General features: G+C 40.1%; 1 pseudogene; it reads right to left on the reverse strand.

Annotated features, from left to right (window-relative positions):
- Nucleotides 1–1,108: 1,108 nt before the first annotated feature.
- LOC142443939 (U2 spliceosomal RNA) lies at nt 1,109–1,251 on the reverse strand (annotated as a pseudogene).
- Between the last annotated feature and the right edge of the window lie 8,305 nt (nt 1,252–9,556).

Raw genomic sequence — 9,556 nt, forward strand, 5'->3', positions numbered from 1 at the left:
AGTTTTCAATGTTGAGTCCCACTTATCGCTGTCCCTATTTTTCTTCCTTAAGAAAAAGGTTCTGTCTTTTTACCTGGGTCTCACCTTTTATAGAACACAAGGAAGACTTGTCTGACTTTGAAGCTTTATAGTGGCAAGAACTCTCCTCAAACCTCTGAGAATTCCTTGTTTCCTCTTCATGAAGGGACAAATAATAAAGTCCACATACTAATGCCGTGGGGAGATTCATGGAAAAGGGGTGCAGATGTAAACAACTCCAATACCCTCAGACCCTTAAGCCCAACGAACAAATAAATACACACTTTCTGAACTTGACAAATGTCAGGACACATTAGTAAAGAAAACCATCACAATTACTTTTTGGAACTGAGAGTTTATGCTTTTATATTTTATAGTAAATCTAAATTTTCTTGTATAAAATTAAGCTTTCATATATGAGATTTCGCCTTTAAATGGGAATAACTGTGCCTAACTTGTGAATGGCCAGGGTAGATAGAGAATATAAAGGCATTGTTGGAGCAAAGGGGACCCTTGCTCATCACAGGAATGAGCGTAGCCGGATCCACACGGATGTCTGTTTTATGGACAACATGCTACCTTCAAATAGCGTGGCTGGTAGCATCCCCTCTCTCTACTCTAAGGAAAATGACTGGTTATTGCTAAGTGAGCTTGGCCTCAGTAATAGTCACAGTTCTCAGATGAGTGTCAACTTCCCTCATAGTGTTTTTGTGTATAAATATGGTAGTGCATATGGAAGGTGTAGTACATATTTTGGACAATGAATGCTTCAAAATTTAAGCTGCATATATTGTACCATCAATGTTCCTTATGAAACAAAAAGTAATGCTTATTTTTAAAATAAACCTTCAATACATGCATTTTCAACTTTTCAATCCCCCAATTCTTCGATATTTATTAGACCATTGAATTACTTGTGTATAGAATGTGTCAGATCTAAACCCACTGACAAAGTAGAGAGTCTTAACTCTTTTGTTGTAATATTATGGTTTAGCAACTGGTATGCCTTAAGCTGATTCTCTGTGGGAAACTCCCTTCCTGCGGGAATGTGCCCCGTTGCACAGGATGATTTTGAAGTACAAAGGTATGGTTTTAATTTAACATATTTGTGGTTTGCATTCAGTTTTGCTAAGTCAGACCCATTCACAGGATTAATTGAGGTTTCTAATATGCAGTTCATATACAGTTGAACTGATACTACACTTGATCTCAGACAAAAGGCCGAGAAGCAATGGTTAGGTAGTGGTTTTGTATTTAGTTTTATCCATATGGACAGCAATTGGTAACCTCCAGCAGCTCCGTGGGAGAAGGATTGGGTTTTCTGCTCCCGTAAACACTTACAGTCACAGAAACCCACAGAGGGTACTGTGAATCACCATTGACTCAATGGCAGTGATATATATATATATATGTGCATTTTTAAGACTTTATTACTATAGCCATCCGCTGGTTCTGATAGCATGCTTAAAACTTGTTTTTCTTTTTCTTCTTTTAGCATGAACTTATATATGTCCAAACTATAATTATAGTAGTGGTATTTTTGACACAACATCATAAAATTGTAAACAAGAAAGTTCCTCAATAATAAATGAAACCTTTATTTCAGGTATTTCAACAAGTTAGGAAACCTTTGAAATGTCAACATTTTTCTAGTTTATTTTTCAAACTCATTACATTAATATACCACTTATGTTGCAAATATTTGAAGTACATATGCAAAACAAAATACAGTGATCAAATTCAGAATAAACAAAATTCCAACAACAGCATCAAGAAAAAGAAAAACAACATACTCAGATAGAATATCTGTGGAGGGAAAGGAAATACTTAAAATTCACATGCACATATTTAAGTATCATTTTAAGAATTTTTAAGGAGATCTAGAGATACATTCACCCTTTCCTACTTAGAACTGCAAGCCTGGTTGCCATCTCCTTGGAATTAACCCGAAGATCATACTGTCCATCATGACAAGATCTAGGTGACCATTTATCACATTACCATGCCTCACTTCAAATTCATCAGAACCCAATACCAGTCTTGAGCACCAAGTCATCAGTGTGCGACCGAATAGATCCTTTTTTGACATCCATCTATTTAAGGCAGTGGCCCCTGTGTGTCTTCCTGGGTCAGAAAGAGAAATAAGATTTAAATGCAACATACACAGTCTTTCAAAGATTCAGCTCTCAAATATTCATGCCATCCTAGCACAAAATCCTTGAATTCCCCCAGGAAACCCGATTCTTGTATTATCAGCATGATTTAAAGTATGATATGCTGCAGCTCATGGTATGGGAAGCCAGAATAAGGGCCAGGGAGGCTGCATTTAAAGGCAGAAGTCAGAAATATAAAGGAGTCTGGGGTTACCTGGCTCTGTTCTTCCATGAGACGGCTAGATGAAAAAGAAAGCTGGAGACAACAGATTCAGAGTCCCCACCTCATCCTCACTGACTTAGGGAAAAGTGTTCAAGGAAAGGGGAGAGGCATTTTCCTCTGTGCAGAAAGGAAGAGGGAAGAATCAGCCTCCACCTCTGAGACCAGTGTGTGCTCCCAGCATACTCCAACCTGATGGCCCTGTCTAAGCACTCTTCAGTGATAGAAATGCCTCTTTGTGAGAATTCTTGAAGACATTATATTTTCTTAACATGCAGAATTGTTCTTATCGTCTGCCCTGTGTCCTCCTCTACGCTTTGATGCTACCTCTTCCCAGAAGTGTCCTATGAAAACATGGTGGCCATTTTCTTAGGGACTTGACACAGTTGAGCTTATGATCTTTTTATCAATACTGGAGTACAACACCAAGCATTACCTGTTAATGCAGATCATGTAAAACTTGGGGATCAAATACAGTAGAAATTGTTCCGAGATCCTAGAAATAAAGGATGAATTCACCTGTGGTTGAGGGAAGCTTGAAGATCTGCATCCTGCCCTGACACCCTCTACATGTAATCTCCAAAGTGTCTTCAAAAACTAACACAGCGATACATACCACACTATCAGACAAGATAACATTAAGGGGAGTTGTATAAAAGTTAAAAAAAAAGAGGACCTGATGCAAAGGGCTTAAGTGGACAGCAAATGCTTTGAGAATGATTGGGGCAGGGAGTGTGAGGATGTGCTTTATACAATTGTTGTATGTATAGGTATGGATTGTGATAAGAGTTGTATGAGCCCCTAATAAAATGTAAAAAAAGAAAAAAAGTTTTAAAATCTGTATCAGTCTTTAATATGTGATACATATGCCATTTTTTATTATTTCATATTAAGTGCAAAATACTCATCACCACAATCAATTTCAAAACTTGTTTTATTTTTTAAAGCATTTTATTAGGGACTCACACAACTCTTTTTTTTTCTTTTTTTACATTTTATTAGGGGCTCATACAACTCTTATCACAATCGACACATATAAATACATCAATTGTATAAAGCACATCCGTACATTCTTTGCCCTAATCACTCTCAAAACATTTGCTTTCCACTTAAGCCCTCTGCATCAGGTCCTCTTTTTTTTCCCCCTCCCTCGCCGCTCCCCCTTTCCTCATGAGCCTGTGATAATCCACAGATTTTTATTTTGTCATATCTTTCCCTTTCCGGAGTCTCCCTTCCCCCTCTTTTCCACCATCCATCTCCCAGGGAGGAGGTCACATGTGGATCCTTGTTATCAGTTCCCTCTTTCCAAACTACTCACCCAGTACCCTCCCAGTATCGCCCCTCACACCCCTGGTCCTGAAGGTATCATCCCCCCTGGATTCCCTGTGCCTCCAGCTCCTATCTGTACCAGTGTACAACCTCTGCTCTATCCAGATTTGCAAGGTAGAATTCAGATCATGAGAGTTGCGGGGGAGGAAGCACTTAGGAACTGGATGAAAGCTATATTCTTCATCGGTGCTACAGCACACCCTGACTGACTTATCTCCTCCCCTAGATCCCTCTGAATGGGGATCTCCAGTGGACGACAAATGGGCTTTGGGTCTCCACTCTGCACTTCCCCCTTCATTCACTATGGTAAGATTTTTTTTTCTGATGATGCCTTATACCTGATCCCTTCGACACCTCGTGATCGCACAGGCTAGTGTGCTTCTTCCATGTGGGCTTTGTTGCTTTTGAGCTAGATGGCCACTTGTTTACCTTCAAGCCTTTAAGACCCCAGATGCTATCTCTTTTAATAGCCGGGCACCATCAGCTTTCTTCACGACATTTGCTTATGCACCTGTTTGTCCTCAGGGATCATATCATGGAGGTGTGCAGCCAATGATATGATTTTTTTGTTCTTTGATGCCTGATAACAAATCCCTTCAGAACCACGTGATCACACAGGCTGGTGTGTTCTTCCATGTGGGCTTTGTTGCTTCTGAGCTAGATGGCCACTGGTTTATCTTCAAGCCTTTAAGACCCCAGATGCTATATCTTTTGATAGCCGGGCACCGTCAGCTTTCTTCACCACATTTGCTTGTTCGCCCACTTTGTCTTCAGTGGTTATGTCGGGAGGATGAGCAACATAGAATGCCAATTTAATAGAAGAAAGTATTAATGTATTGAGGTTATACTTGAATAGAGGCTCAATGTCCTTCTGCTACCTTAATACTAAATCTACAAATATAGGCACATAGATATATTTCTCCATCCTCATATGTATACTTGCATATATACATGTCTTTGTCTAGACCTCTATAAATGCCCTTTGCCTCCTAGCTCTTTCCTCTATTTCCCTTTACTTTCTTCCTGTCCCATTATCATGCTCCGTCCCCATCTGGGTTTCAGCTATACCTCTTTGTTACTTTACCCTCGATCATTCCCTACTAGGCCTACCACACCCATCTCACCACCAATTTGGATCACTTGTGGTTCCCTTGTCCCTGGGTCTGTTAACACCACTTCTTACCACCCACCTCCCCCTATCCCATGTCCCCCCAGAACTGTCGGTCCCGTTGTTTTTCCTCCAGATAGTTCATCCAGCTTATCTTATTTAGACAGACCTGTGGAGACAATAATATGTACAAAAACAAGACAGCAAAACCAAGCAACAGTATACAACAAAAGAAACCAACCACTGACAAAGAATAAAACAAAACACAACAAGGAAGAAAAGCTTGTAGTTTGTTCAAGGATCGTTTGTTGGCCTTCAGGAGTGTTTTCCAGTCCAGTCTGTTGGGGCACCACACCCTGGCCCCAACGTCCACTTTCAGCATTCCCTGAGGGCCTTGCCACTTCATTCCCTTGCTGTTCCACTGCACCCCCTCCAGTGCTTTGCCTCAGTGTGGTGGGATCAGGTCAGGCGCAATTTCCACACCATGTCTCCGGTGCTGTCCCCTGCAGGGTCATGGGTCAGTGAGGGACATCATGTCTCATAGTGGGGCTGGCCATGTGATCCTCTCTGTGAACTGGCTGCTCTAATGGGGGTCATCATCCTCAGGGCCTGGTGGGCCAGGATGTGCTCCACTCTCCTACTCCCCCTTCATCTGCTTCCATGCCAAAACTTGTTTTATGTCAGAATGTATCCATTGTTATCTTCACAATTCTACCCTGTTCTCACCCTCCAACATGGCATTCAGTAATTATTAGTCTAGTTACTGTCTCTATAAATTTACCTCTCATGTATTTCATATACATAAGATTATAGAAGAAAGAAATCAAGAAACAAAAAGACAAGAACAATGACAAAACAAAATAGAAGAACCTCAAGTGAAAAGAGAACATAAAATATTAAAAACTGAAACAGCTTTAAAATGGTAAAAAGGGAGAGCAAATGATAAGGTGTTACATTTATGCCTAACCAAATCTTCCATAATAATTTTTTAATCATCTTTATATGATAGCACAGCCATTCACATCTCTGATCTATTATCTAAGGGATTCACCATAAGCTTAATCAATGTCAGGATCCTTTAAATAGATCTTGGGCTCCAAAATCAGTCATCTATAGCCTTTTTCAAATTGGGTCTTCATAATTTAAGCTCTGATACTCTTCCCTCCTCTATATTTGGATTTAATTACTTAAAATCTTTGAATCACACTGGCTGGTGTGCATCTTCCTAAGAGACTTAATTGATCCTTCAATCAGCTGGCTGATTGCTGGTAGACAAGTATTTAAGTTCCCCGACACGATTCTTTTTGATAGTTTGACATCACCTGATTCTGTTCATTCAAAAAAATATATTATAAATCACATATCACGTATTTCAATTATTTAATTAAATTAAAAGGAGTTGTACAATTACCACCATGATACATTTTAGAACATTTTTCTCTCTTGTATTCAATGTAATTAACTTCCCATTTCCCCCCATCTTACCATGCCATACTGCCCCCCAAAATTATTAATCCAGTTACTGTCTCTATAGATTTTCCTATCCTGGATTTCATACACAGAAAATCTTTACAAAAATTTTTTTACATCACCCAACAACAAAGTAAAACAGAGGAAAATCCTCAATATCCAAAAAGTAGAACATATTGAAGACTGGTATAAAATTTAAATGGGTTAAAAGGGAGATCAAATAATAAAGTGTCAACTTTTAACCTAAGTGCATCTTCACTAATCTACTTTCCAATGAACCTGCATGATAGCCAGGCTCTTCACATCCCTGGTCTATGGTCACAAGGAATTCACTGAAGGCTTAATCAACCTGTATTTTCCATTCACCTATTTTTTTTAACCCAAGCAACTTTAAAATATGTCAAAATGGAGATAAAATGATAAGATATTACATTTTAACTAAACTAAACTGCTGTAACCAACTTTACAATGCACTCTGTCTGATAACAAGGCTATTCACATGCCTGGATTATGGTCAGCGGGATTTACTGGAGACATAATTCATGTGTGGACCCCAGAAATGGATTATGTGAATGGAAATTTTGTAGAAAGAAAAAAAATTAATCCTAGCATATAAATTGCTCAGAACAACAACAACTACAAACAGATTCTACAGGCATTCAAATTCTGAATAAAAATAATTAATGGAACGTATGATTTGAAATAAAATATTGTGTTCCACAGATGTAAGAAAATTTATTTTTTTCACATCAATGGAAAATTACATACACACAAATGAAAAGCTAAAAAAAATCTACTTCCACTGTGTACATTCTGATACATAATTGACCCAATTTAGACTTTGGGAGTCTTTGTAAATCTATGTGGGAAAATACAGTCTCATCGTTATGTGATGGGGCATCTGCAAGGTTTGAACTGCTGAATTTATGTTTGCAATCCCAGTGCTAAAGAGATAAAAGACACTCTATTTCACAAAAGAAATGTTCAACATGATAATACACACTGCTGTCACACACTGTGTATTCCATTAGGGTCTGACAGACAAGTTAAATCACTCAGAATCCTGAACATCAAGAGAATCTCCATATGTGACACAACCTTCCTTCCTCTCAGCTTTTCTTTTTCTCTCTTTGTTTCTCAAAGAGATTCTTGTTCCCACATTCTTCCCTCCTTTTCTGCCAGGATGCACCATGGAGAGGTGTGGTGACCTCTTCTGTGTGAAAATGGACTCTGTCCTACACATGTTCCACTTCATGAACCCCTCTATGTCCCTGTGTGAGGTCACAGTATGCATGGCTGGAACCCCGACACGATCACAGATCACAGGCTGTATTAGTCACCACTAGAGGCAGAGCAACTTAGATCAGGTCTGGTGGTTTCCTCATATTTAGCTTCTGGCCCTAAGATGCCACAGGGAGTGTATCTTCCCACTGGGCCCCAAATGCAAATCTCCCTGGTGGGTATCAGAGAAATCACCATCCTCCTAGGAGACACTCTTGTGGTCTTCATCATCCAGACGGCCATGCAAACACTGTGGACACTGCTCTGCCTGCTAGCAGTCACCCTACGTGAGTGTCTCTAGGTCAGGGGATCCATGAATCACAGGGACTTGCATGGGAGAGAGCATTATTCACCATGACTCCTCTTTTCCTCAGGAGTCCTGTCAGAACCTACACTTTAGGAGTCTGGCCCAGGGCTGTTGAAGCCCTCAGAGACGCTGTCTCTCACCTGCTCTGTCTCTGGTGACTCCGTCACCAGTAGTTACTACTGGAACTGGATCCGCCAGCATCCTCAGAGAGGACTAGAGTGGATGGGATACTGGACAGGGAGCACAAGCTATAACCCAGCTTTCCAGGGCCGGATCTCTATCACTGTGGACACAGCCAAGAACCAGTTCTTCCTGCAACTGAGTTCTGTGACCACTGAGGACTCAGCTGTTTATTATTGTGCTAGAGGCACAGTGACAGAAAGACACTGTGAGCTCAGACACAAACCTCTCCCAGGAGGCATGAAGGAATGTGCAGCAGGTGGCACTCAGGACCCGAGTAGAGTTCATCTCCAGGAACTTGTGCAGAGGGCGTGACAGAGGATCTTCCTCTCAGGCTTCCTCTCCATGACTCCTGTTTTTAGGGGAAATCCCTTGTTTGGTGTATTCATAGCTTATAGTTTTAGATGCTCTCAAGTCAATTATGTCTCACAGAAGCTCTGTGTATGACAGAACAAAAGTTGTGTGGCCCTGTATTACCCGCACACTATTGATATTTTCAAGCTCATTGTAGCAGTCACTCTGTCAATAAGTCACCTTGAAGTCTTCCTTTTATGACTTGCTCCATAGTTTACCAAGCAAGATGTATTTTTCTTTTCTTCAACAATTTTTTGGCACTTCATCCATGTGGAGTTTTTGTGCCAACATGGCTCCCATAGAACATGTGGGAGGAGTTTAGCCTGTCAATCAGGTTGCAGTTTGATTAGAGGACACCTGAGAAAAATGGCTCTCCAAGGTTGGCCTCTTTCTCTTTCTCCCTAGACATGGGACACACACACGATCTCTGCTTCACCTTCCAGTAATGAGGCACTTCAAGTCACGATCACGGAAGCCAGAGCCCTGGAGATGCCTCCACCGCCATTGCATCTACAAGACTTTGCCCCTATTGGGCTGTGATGCTACTGCATTCTGCATCAGTGCATGTGGCTACAGGAGTCTGAAGAGGGACTTATGGACTAGCATCAGACTTATGGATGAGTATTGGACTCAAGGACTTGATCTGGACTGGGCTTGGATGCTTGCTTCATGTATAATTACTTCTGGAAATAAAGCTCTTCCCTATATATATGAGTCTCTCTGAATTTGTTTCCCTAATCAACCCAGCTTAACGCACTCTACTATCATTTAATTCAATAGTTAAGCCATATCAAAAAGAGTTGTAAAGTTATTCCCATGGTCAATTGTAGGACATTTTCTTCTTCCTTGTATTCATTACTATTCAAGCAATTATTATTTAAATTTTGGCAAATATATGTGCAACAAAACTTCCTTCAACAATTTACACATGTATAATTCAGTGCCAGTTATTATACTCTTCATGTTGCACAACCACTATTGATAACCTTTTCTAAACAATTCCACCACCATTAGCACAAACTCAATGTTCCTTAAGAAAAAAAATTCTTCCTTTATCGATCATAACCATAGGTCAAGTTTTTCTTAGTAATTCTCTTGATATAATATTCACATATCATACACTTCCATAGTTAAAT

This window comes from Tenrec ecaudatus, chromosome 3, assembly GCF_050624435.1.
Source record: "Tenrec ecaudatus isolate mTenEca1 chromosome 3, mTenEca1.hap1, whole genome shotgun sequence".
NCBI lineage: Eukaryota > Metazoa > Chordata > Mammalia > Afrosoricida > Tenrecidae > Tenrec > Tenrec ecaudatus.